Source organism: Camellia sinensis, chromosome 11, assembly GCF_055761805.1.
Source record: "Camellia sinensis isolate YWXY chromosome 11, ASM5576180v1, whole genome shotgun sequence".
In the NCBI taxonomy this organism is placed as follows: domain Eukaryota; kingdom Viridiplantae; phylum Streptophyta; class Magnoliopsida; order Ericales; family Theaceae; genus Camellia; species Camellia sinensis.
In genome coordinates this window covers 148,371,839-148,381,780 of record NC_138971.1, presented here as the reverse complement: position 1 = coordinate 148,381,780, position 9,942 = coordinate 148,371,839, and positions in this window count along the sequence as shown.

The window sequence follows — 9,942 nt, the reverse complement described above, 5'->3', positions numbered from 1 at the left end:
GATCATCTTGCCGACTTGTATATTCGGGACATAGTGAGGTTGCACAGGGTCCCAGTGTCGATCATCTCAGATAGAGATCCTCGTTTTACTGCTAGGTTGTGGCAGAGTTTGCAGAGTGCCTTGGGCACTAAGTTGACCTTTAGCACGGCTTACCATCCTAAGACTGACGGGCAGTCCGAGCGTACTATTTAGATCCTTGAGGATATGCTTTGAGGTTGCGTTCTTGACTTTAGTGGGTCATGGGAGAGGCACTTGCCCTTGGTGGAGTTTGCCTACAACAACAGTTTTCAATTGAGCATCGGTATGGCACCGTTTGAGGCCTTGTATGGTTGACCTTGTAGATCTCCGGTTTGTTAGGCCGAGGTGGGTGATGCACTTTTGTTGGGCCCGGAGTTGGTGAGGGAAACGACAGAGAAAGTTGAGCTTATCTGTAGGAGGCTTGTTACAGCCCAGAGTCGTCAAAAGAGTTATGCCGACCGTAAGAGGAGGCCTTTGGCATTTGAGACGGGTGATCATGTTTTTCTGAAAATATCACCTAGGCGGGGTTTGATGAGATTTGGGAAGAGTGGGAAGTTGTCCCCTCAGTTTATTGGACCCTTTGAGATCCTTGAGATGATTGGCGAGGTTGCCTACCGTTTAGCTTTACCGCCACAGTTGTCCGGAGTGCATGACGTATTTCATGTTAGTATGCTTCGGAAGTATGAGCCGGATCTGTCCCATGTGCTGGATTGGACCGACTTGGAGGTTGACGAGGATATCTCGTATAAGGAGAGGCTAGTTCGGGTCTTGGATAGGCAGGAACAAGTCTTGCAAGGCAAGGCCATTCCTTTGGTGAAAGTTTTGTAGAAACATCACAGAGTGGAAGAAGCCACTTGGAAACGTGAGGTGGATGTCCGTGAGAAATATCCGGACTTGTTTGTAAATGTTTAGACATGTATTGGAATTTTGTAATATTAATGAACTTAAAGAGCATTAAATATGTCTTGAGTTGTAAAACATCGTATATGTTTTGATTTATGGAAGTATTTTGAAACTTGCCTTGAAAAGGAGGTTTAATGTAACATTGCATATGTTGAATGTATTGTAGAAATTGAAATATATCATGAACGTTGAATATGATATAGAATTGTGAACTATGTGTTGAAATTGGTGAATTTCAAGGGAAAGCATGCTTATAATGCATATTGAGTACTTTTTGTGAAATGCCTCTTGAATAGAGATGGGATGACCGGTAATAGGTCAAGTTGTTGGGTAATGAATTGTAACATTGTTGAGAATTGAGGAAAACTTGTTTTTGAAAAACTTGTACTTAATTTCGGGGACGAAGTTCTTTAAGGGGGGGAGGTTATAGCGATCCCGGTCTTCCCTTCGTTGTTTAACAGTATTCCGGACTTAGGTTCCGTGGAGTTGGTTGTTGTATATGTCTTGTTGTCATCCTTCATTTACATATATTTGAGTTTTAGGAGGTGTTGGGCAAGTTTGTTACAGGTTGGTTGAGCTTTGGTTCCCATTCTTGTTGCCCAGATTTTCAGTGGTCTGCTCGAGCGTGTTCCTTTGCGCTCGAGTGGAGTTTTCACACTCTCAGCATTGTGCCTCTGCAAAACTTCTGCAGGTGCATTTTTTACGCTCGAGCGGGTCGCGCTCGAGCGGGTATCTTGGCACTCAAGCGGGTGGTTCATTGTCTGTAAAAGTACGGGAGGAGTGAAATCTACACTCGAGCGTCTTTTCTCTCGCGCTCAAGCAGGTGTGTTTTGCAGTTGTGTCTTGGCGCTCGAGCGGGTATCTTTGCCTCGAGCGGGTCCAGTTTTTGTGCTTGACGCTCGAGCGTCCTATTCTCCGCTCGAGCAGGTGATACGTATATCAGTAGACAGCAGCGGGATTACACTTCACTTTTTCATCTCCTTCTTTTTCAAAAACCCTAGATCTGAGTTCTCTCTCTCTCTAAACAACTTCTCTCTAGAGATTGATCTACTTCTAGTGAGTTTCTAGCCTAGGCTCTTTGTAAGAAAGATAGAGGGTGTTGAGGGCTTCCTTTTAATCTGAAAAATAGTGGATTTAGAGCACCTTGGATTTTGATCATCTTCTCCTTTAGGCTTCTAATTTCGAGGTAGGGATTCCTACTCATTCCTATGTGCTTTGACATAAATGTTGACCTATTTGTATAGATGGTTTGACTTTTGGAAAATTAGGGTTTGAGGTGTGTTATTTTAAAAAGAGGGGTTTTGTCTTTTGACTCACAAGTGCATATTTTGGGTCTTAAAAAGGGACTATTGATGTTGTTGATAATATTTGGACCTTTGGGTCAATATTGAGAAAAATGGAAAAAATGTCATGTTTGGGTATATTTGAGTCATTAGTGCAATTAATGACAATTATTATGGAATTATGAAATTGAGTTGGAAATATTGAAATTGGCTCATTATGAGATGGAATGGTGGAGTTGGATTTATTAATCACTCACTTTGAAAATGTTGAAATTATATATATCTGTCGAGACATTTATTATCTATTTAGAAATAATTGCTTTGGGCTATCGGTGGAGGATAGTCTTGATTGTTGTAGACAATGCATGATGATTAGGCAAACTAAAACTAATCAATTGAATATGTCATCGAATATGACGGTTGGAATAATACATCACATCTATGTATTGATTAATTATGTATATGATATGTGTTTATATACATTGTGTTGTGTGGGAGGAGATAGGGGATGTACTCCACGGTTTAGGGGAAGATAGGAGATGGACTCCTAAACTGGTTGTTATGTTGGAGGAGATAGGGGATGGACTCCATTGATACAACAAATACGTGTATCTATTGAATTATTGATACAGCAAATCTGTGTATCATTTGTGAAGTGTGGAAGTGTTTTATGTGTCATTGATACAGCGAATCTGTGTATCTATTGTGACTTATGGAAGTGTTTGATATGAGTTGTTATCTCATTTGAATTGTTGAAATGGGGGAATTATTGATATGAGATGTAATCTCATTTAAAGTATACGGCCAGGTTCTGAGCCAGTGTTATGAATTGAGAAGTTGGATAAGAAATGGAAAATAGAATGAAACATGGACACATTGTCATGTAATTGAAATGGACTGTGGATTGATTTATGTGAGTTAAACATTTATCAAATGCTAGTGTTTTACTTATTGTTCATATTATATTTAGCATATCTCTACTGGGCGTTGGCTCACCCTATATGGGACATCATTTTCAGGTACAGGTAGCATGCCACCTCCAAGGACGTAGCTTGAGAGGCTTAGTGGCTGGGACATCTTTTTTTGTGATTTCCTTTTTGTATTACATGCATATCAAGCCAAGGGCTTATTTGTGTAAAGTTAGTACTCTTCTTTTGTAACCAAGTGCTGACTTGGAAAGTTGTAAGCCTATAGGGCATTTACTTTTGTTGTCAACATGTAATACATTTTGTAATGAATACTCTGATGAAATGTAATTATGCTTATTTCTCGTATGTCTGAGCATGTCTTGAATGTTGGATTATGGGTTTATTTTGAGGCCGTTACAGATTGTCCAATGCTGGCGTTAGCAAAAATTCTGTTTAGGCCCAATCGATAGTTATTGATCGACAGACTTAAACAGATTTTATAAACATAAAAAATCAGACTTTGTGGTTGAGTTCTATGTTTAAACAAATTAAGGACTGTTAAGTAAAGAAGGAATGGAACAGACAAAATATGTATTTATTTGATTAAATTGTCACTTGTTACTAATTATAAGAACTTAAATAAGATCAAAGAAATGAAAAATACAGCAATCGACAGAAGAAAAGAAACGGGGTTTGGAAAATTATTTAATCTACTCCTAAAATGGCTAACTTAAGATACTCCTAAATAATTCCTCACGATTTGTGAGTGGTTCTTGATTGATCAATCTCTCTTTGTATCTCTCTCGGCCTATTTATAGGCTAAGCCACATGAGAGGAAGAGATAGCTTAAGCCCATGACTTCCTCAATATTATCCATATCCAATGTTTGATAGAAACTATTTTGCAAATTTGGTGCTTGATTTGATCTTAGCTTCTCAATCTCAGCAACTAACTTTCAAATTACTGAAATTGCTAATTTTCTTGCCCTCCATTTAACATATCATCATATCACGTTTTTAACACATCTGTCATGCCATGTTAGTATGCCTGTCGGCAAAAATAATAACAATAAAAACAAATGTGGTCAATGTTATTCTTTGAAAATAGCTTATGATTTCAATCGATAGACCACAATTGACAAAAAAATAAAATGTGGTGCAAATAATGCCCCCTCATTTAAATGGATTGAAGAATGAAATCTAATTAAATTATTTATAAGGTGGTTTACCACAATCGACAGAAAATATTTTATGGTGCAAATAATTCAAATTCTTGAAGAGTTATATTACACCCATAGTAATTTTTAATCTATCATTGTCGATTGGTGAATCCTCCATCTTTGGCTCTATTGAGTGGCATAACAAAGAGTCATATCCCTTATTTTTAAAATAAAACAATTCTCTGTTGGCCACATTTTGGGTAATTAAATTCACTACATATAGCATTTTTCAACCCTTGTTATTTTTCAAACCATGTCATGAAAATTAATTTTTGGTGTGATGGATGTTGGATCCCAAAACTCACATAATTGAATTGTATGAAAAATTCATAAATTTGGACACTTTGAACAATGCTAAAAAATTCATATTCAATAAACGTGGGTTCATAATTTTCAGCCATCTTTGGCTTAAAATCATGCCCCCTAAGTGAATTTTTACCATCATTTGGTGATATTTTTAACATTTTTTTAGAGAATGGTTGTTCTTCTTTTTTAGCCATTAATGGCTTGTCACTTTTTGCCACGTTTGGCAAAACACCCTAGGTGAACCTTCATTATTAGAATTCTCAATATTTTTCTAGGGAAGGGGTTGTTTTTTAATTTTAGCCATTAATGGCCTATAAAAATTCTCCAAACTCATTATTTTTATGACTTGGTGTGCTACCCCTTTGAGCCACATACCTTGGCTCTTCATGAATGATTGACTTTTCAAAAATGTGTATTAACTATATGAGCCACATTATTTTCATATCTTAATTTTTAATTGGCCATTATGCCTTCTAATTTTTGCTTCTAATATAGAATTTCTTTATCAATTAGAAAAATTTGGCCTTTAAGTCGGTGAATCTTTCCATCACAGTAATTAAATCTATTTACATCAAATAATACGAAAATGATAAAATTATTTGAAATCTTTGCCTATAAAAAGAATTAATTTCTTCTTTTAGGGCTAAAATTTCACTCCCGTACCAATAAATTTCATCATCACAATGCCAAATTATTCTTTTCACATCATTTGTCATGCCATTGTATTGATAATAAGTGGTAGAACCACCACCATAACGCTGACAATTTTCAGACTACGAGGCATTTCACTGATAATCTGTATCCATGGGAACACTGTCACTCCATTAGCGGTTTGTATCCATGGGTGCACATGATGTAAGCATACCTGTTGAAGGCATGATTCCATAAGGATAAATCTGTTTCTTCATCATCATTGCTCCAAGTTAGAATGGTCTGACCGAGCGTGCCAATTTATGTTAGCAATAATTTTGTTTAGGCCCAATCAACAGTGATTGATCAACGACTTAAACATATTTTAAATAAACATAAAAGATCTGACTTTGTGGTCAAGCTCTATACCTTAAACAGATTAAGGACTTCTCTGGAGGTAATTAAGTAAAGAAGGAATGGAACAGAACAAAATATGTATTTATTCAATTAAATTGTCACCTGTTACTAGTTACAAGAACTTAAACAAGAATAAAGAAATGAAAAATATAGCAATCGACAGAAGAAAAGAAATGGGGTTTGGAAAATTATTTAATTTACTCCTAAAATGGCTAACTTAAGTTACTCCTAAATAATTCTTCATGATCTGTGAGTGGTGGTTGATTGATCGATCTCTCTTTCTATCTCTCTTAGCCTATTTATAGGTTCAGCCACATGAGAGAAAGAGATAGTCTAAGCTCACCATTTCCTCAACAAGCCCATGATTTCCTCAACATTATCCATATCCCATGTTTGATAGGAACCATTTTACAGATTTGGTGCTTGATTTGATCTTGGCTCCTTGATCTCAACAACTAACTTTCAAATTGCTGCAATTACTAATTTTTTTTCCCTCCATTTAACATGTCATCGTGCCACGTCCTTACCACATTTGTCATACTACGTTAACATGTTTGTCGACAAAAATAATAACAATAAAAACAAGGGCAAATTACCTACACCTTCCTTGAGGTTTATCGAAATTATAGATTCCCCCCTCAAGTTTCAAAAATTATATCTCGCCCCATTGCAATTAACGCCGTTAACAGATATCATAAATTTACTAAAATGCCCTACTGACAAATAAGGGCAAATTACCTAGACCTCCTTGAGATTTAGCTAAATTACAGATTTCCCTTTGAGGTTTAGCTAAATTATCATTTTTAAATAAGTTATGAAATGCAAAATTAAAATGGAAAAACACTTATCACACTACAAAAAATAAAAATTTTAGAGACCAAAATTTAGGGAAAAAAATATTTTTGGGGGACCAAATATTTTGTTGCGAAAAGTGTCGTAATTATATTTTTAACAACGAAAATTGAACATTAGTGATTAATTATTATCATTTTGGTATCAAATTGTTTGTCTCAAAAAATAAACCATTTTGAGACTAAATTATTTTGTCCCTATAAGTTTATTTATTATTGACATTTTTGAAATTTTATCGCAAAAAGCCTCATTTTTAACTTTTCAGGGCGACCTTTTAACGACTATTCTCACGACGATAGAAATTAGTCCCTAAATGTCTTTTGCAACAAAATTTTCACTTTTAGAGATTAAAAAAATTAATCTCTAAAACTCTTATATATTGTAGTGTTAGATGGTGAAAATATCATAAAATTAACAAATAATTAAATAAGTTAAAAATACAAGAAATGACTTGTCAAAAATTTCATAGAGTATGTTTGGTTTGATTTTTAGAAATTTATTTTTAATTTTTTTTAAAAAAAACTTAAAAATTAATTTGGTTAAGAAATAAAAAATAAAAAATAAAAATTATTTTTATATAATTTTTATCTTTTGAGTGGTTAGAAATAATTTTTACAAATTAAATATATTTTTTTCATATTTATTTTTATTAAATTAGCTTTTTTTTTTAAAAAAAAAATTGAAATTTTTTTCCAAGCAACAAATCAAACATGGTTCAAAAAACTTATTTTTTTTCCCATCTAACGTAATTCTTTTGTAAATTTTGTTGATTTATCAAAGGGATTTTAGCAGAGGCAATATCATCAATTTATATTTTGATGATGTTAGCTAACCATTCTTAACGTTTAGTTAACGGTAGGAGTTAAATTGTTATGCGAATATAAACCTCAGGGGACAGGATGTAATTTCTGAAATTAGAAAGGGAAATTTGTAATTTAGCTAAACCTCAAGAGAGGTGTAGGTAATTTGCCCTAAAAACAAATGTGGTCAAAGTTATTTTTTGAAAATAGTTTATGATTTCAATTGGCAAACCATAATTGAAATTGGCCATAATTAATAGGCCACAATCAACAGAAAAATAAAATGTGATGCTGGTAATGCGAATTAAATCAAAGATGACTATAGAATGGGATTTGTATTCTATGTTGAAGGATATTAATTGTCTTTGTAGTGTTTTGGATCATGTATGTATTGCCAAGATAAATAAGAAGCTGCTCAATTTGCCCGAGGCAGCGAAGTTAGCCTTACGTAAGGCCTAATTTTATTTTGTACGTGAATATGTTTGACTGTATCTATTCGATTATAATGAATGTCCTTATTTCCTCTAAAAAAATATGTATAATTCTTATTAGATCTAAATAATTGAACTCATTATTTTTATGTTTATGTTTTAGCAGTATTGTTATGGCTGAGAAACTCGCTACGGGTCTTATGTCAATCATTCGAGCCGTTTGTTTTTTAAGTCACTTTATGTAGATCATGCACACACAAAAATAAGTCTATCTAATATATATATACGGATACATAATTTTATCATATTTATTTTTGAAAAATTGTACGATCTATTTCAAAATCATTCATGTCATACAGTTTTCTTTTAGACAAAAATTATAAAACTATATGGTTATGGATATTGTGTATGAATAATTTATACCAAAAGACCTAAAAATGAATAACTCGAGTTATTGAAAGGAGCACAATAATGAACCCTATGGCCCTCCTATCTAATAACTGTCATTGATTTAACGCACCTATCACTCACGATAAGAAAATATAGTCATTATTGTTAATAAATTTTCCATGTTACCTTTTGGTTTAAAATCAACGAAGGTTATTTTTGATAAATTCTCTTTCTAAGTATTTTATTTAATCTAATCTACTATTTCATTTAACCTTTTTTTTTTTTTGAGTGTTCTGTTAGTTCTTGTTTCATATAATATGACCAAATCACCCTTGTAACTTTTTGTACATATTTTTATTTTGAAACTAATACACAATAAATAAAAAAAAGCCAGTGCGTTCGGTTTCAGTTTTCTAAAAATTGAGTTTTTTGTTTTTCGTGTTTTTTTTTTGTTCTTGTTTTTAGTGAATATTTTTTAAATTTTAAACAATTTTTTTTTTTTTTTACTTTTTTAGATGCACCTTACTTAGATATATCTAAATAGTAAAATATTTGTGAAAAAATATTTTTTTAAAATAATAAATACACAAAAATACGAAAACTGTGCTGAATTTTTTTTTTTTTTTGTATTTTTTGGTATTTAGTTTATTTTTTAAAGATTGTTTTTCACAAATATTATAGTTTTTAAGTGTATTTATGTTAGGTGTGTCTAAAATTAAAAAACAATTCTTAAAATATTACAAAAAATTCATTGAAAACATTAAAATACGAAAAATAAAAATATAGAATTTTTTGAAATATGTTTTCTAAAAACTATAACCAAACAAGCTGAGTCCCTCATTCTATGGAGAAAATCTCTCCCTTATTTTATTGAGAAAATCTCTCCCTTATGAATAAGGAGAAAATCACTTTCTTATTTCACAGAGAAAAATCTTAAACTATGAACTTTCAATTTTTTTGTAATGTGAAAATTTTAAAAATAACGCAACAAAAAATTGAACGAAAATCAAAATGTAATGTGAATGTTCACAGTAAACAACAAATATACAACTAACCTTCGAAAAAATAAAATACATACCGAAGTACAATGAAAATGTTCACAATAAATAATAAACAACAAACATACAACTATCCTTCGAAAAAACAAAACTCATACCAAAATACAATGTAAATGTTCACAGCTTACAAATATACAACTAGCCTTAAAAAAAATAAACTCATACCAATATGAACATTTACATTGCAACATGAAAACATGGAACAAAAATGAAAAAAGTAAAAATCGACTACTTCAATTGCTCAATAGTAACAACAATGATTATTCAACCAACAAGTATGGTAACAAAGCTCATATCAAAATACAATGTGAATGTTCGTAATTTGCAATTAACATACAACTAGCCTTGAAAAAACTAAATTCATACAAATGTGAACATTCACACTGCAATATGAAAATATGAAACAAAATTGAAAGAAATAAAAACCGACTATTCCGATTGTTTAACGACAACAAAAAATAATTGTTCAAACAACAGGCATAGTTTACCAAACAATATATAACAAATCATCAAACAATATATAAAAAGTTATCAAATAGTTTGTATATATTGACGTACGTTTTTAGAAAAATTTGTATATAATTAATGCTGGTATAATACTAGTAAATAAGCTACACAATGCCGGTGACTGCACAAACCGACGAAGAAACTACGGTTTATGTGTAACAATGGCAAAAAAAAATGATTGTTCATCGCCGGTTTACCATCATCTCTGTTGCGAGCCCAT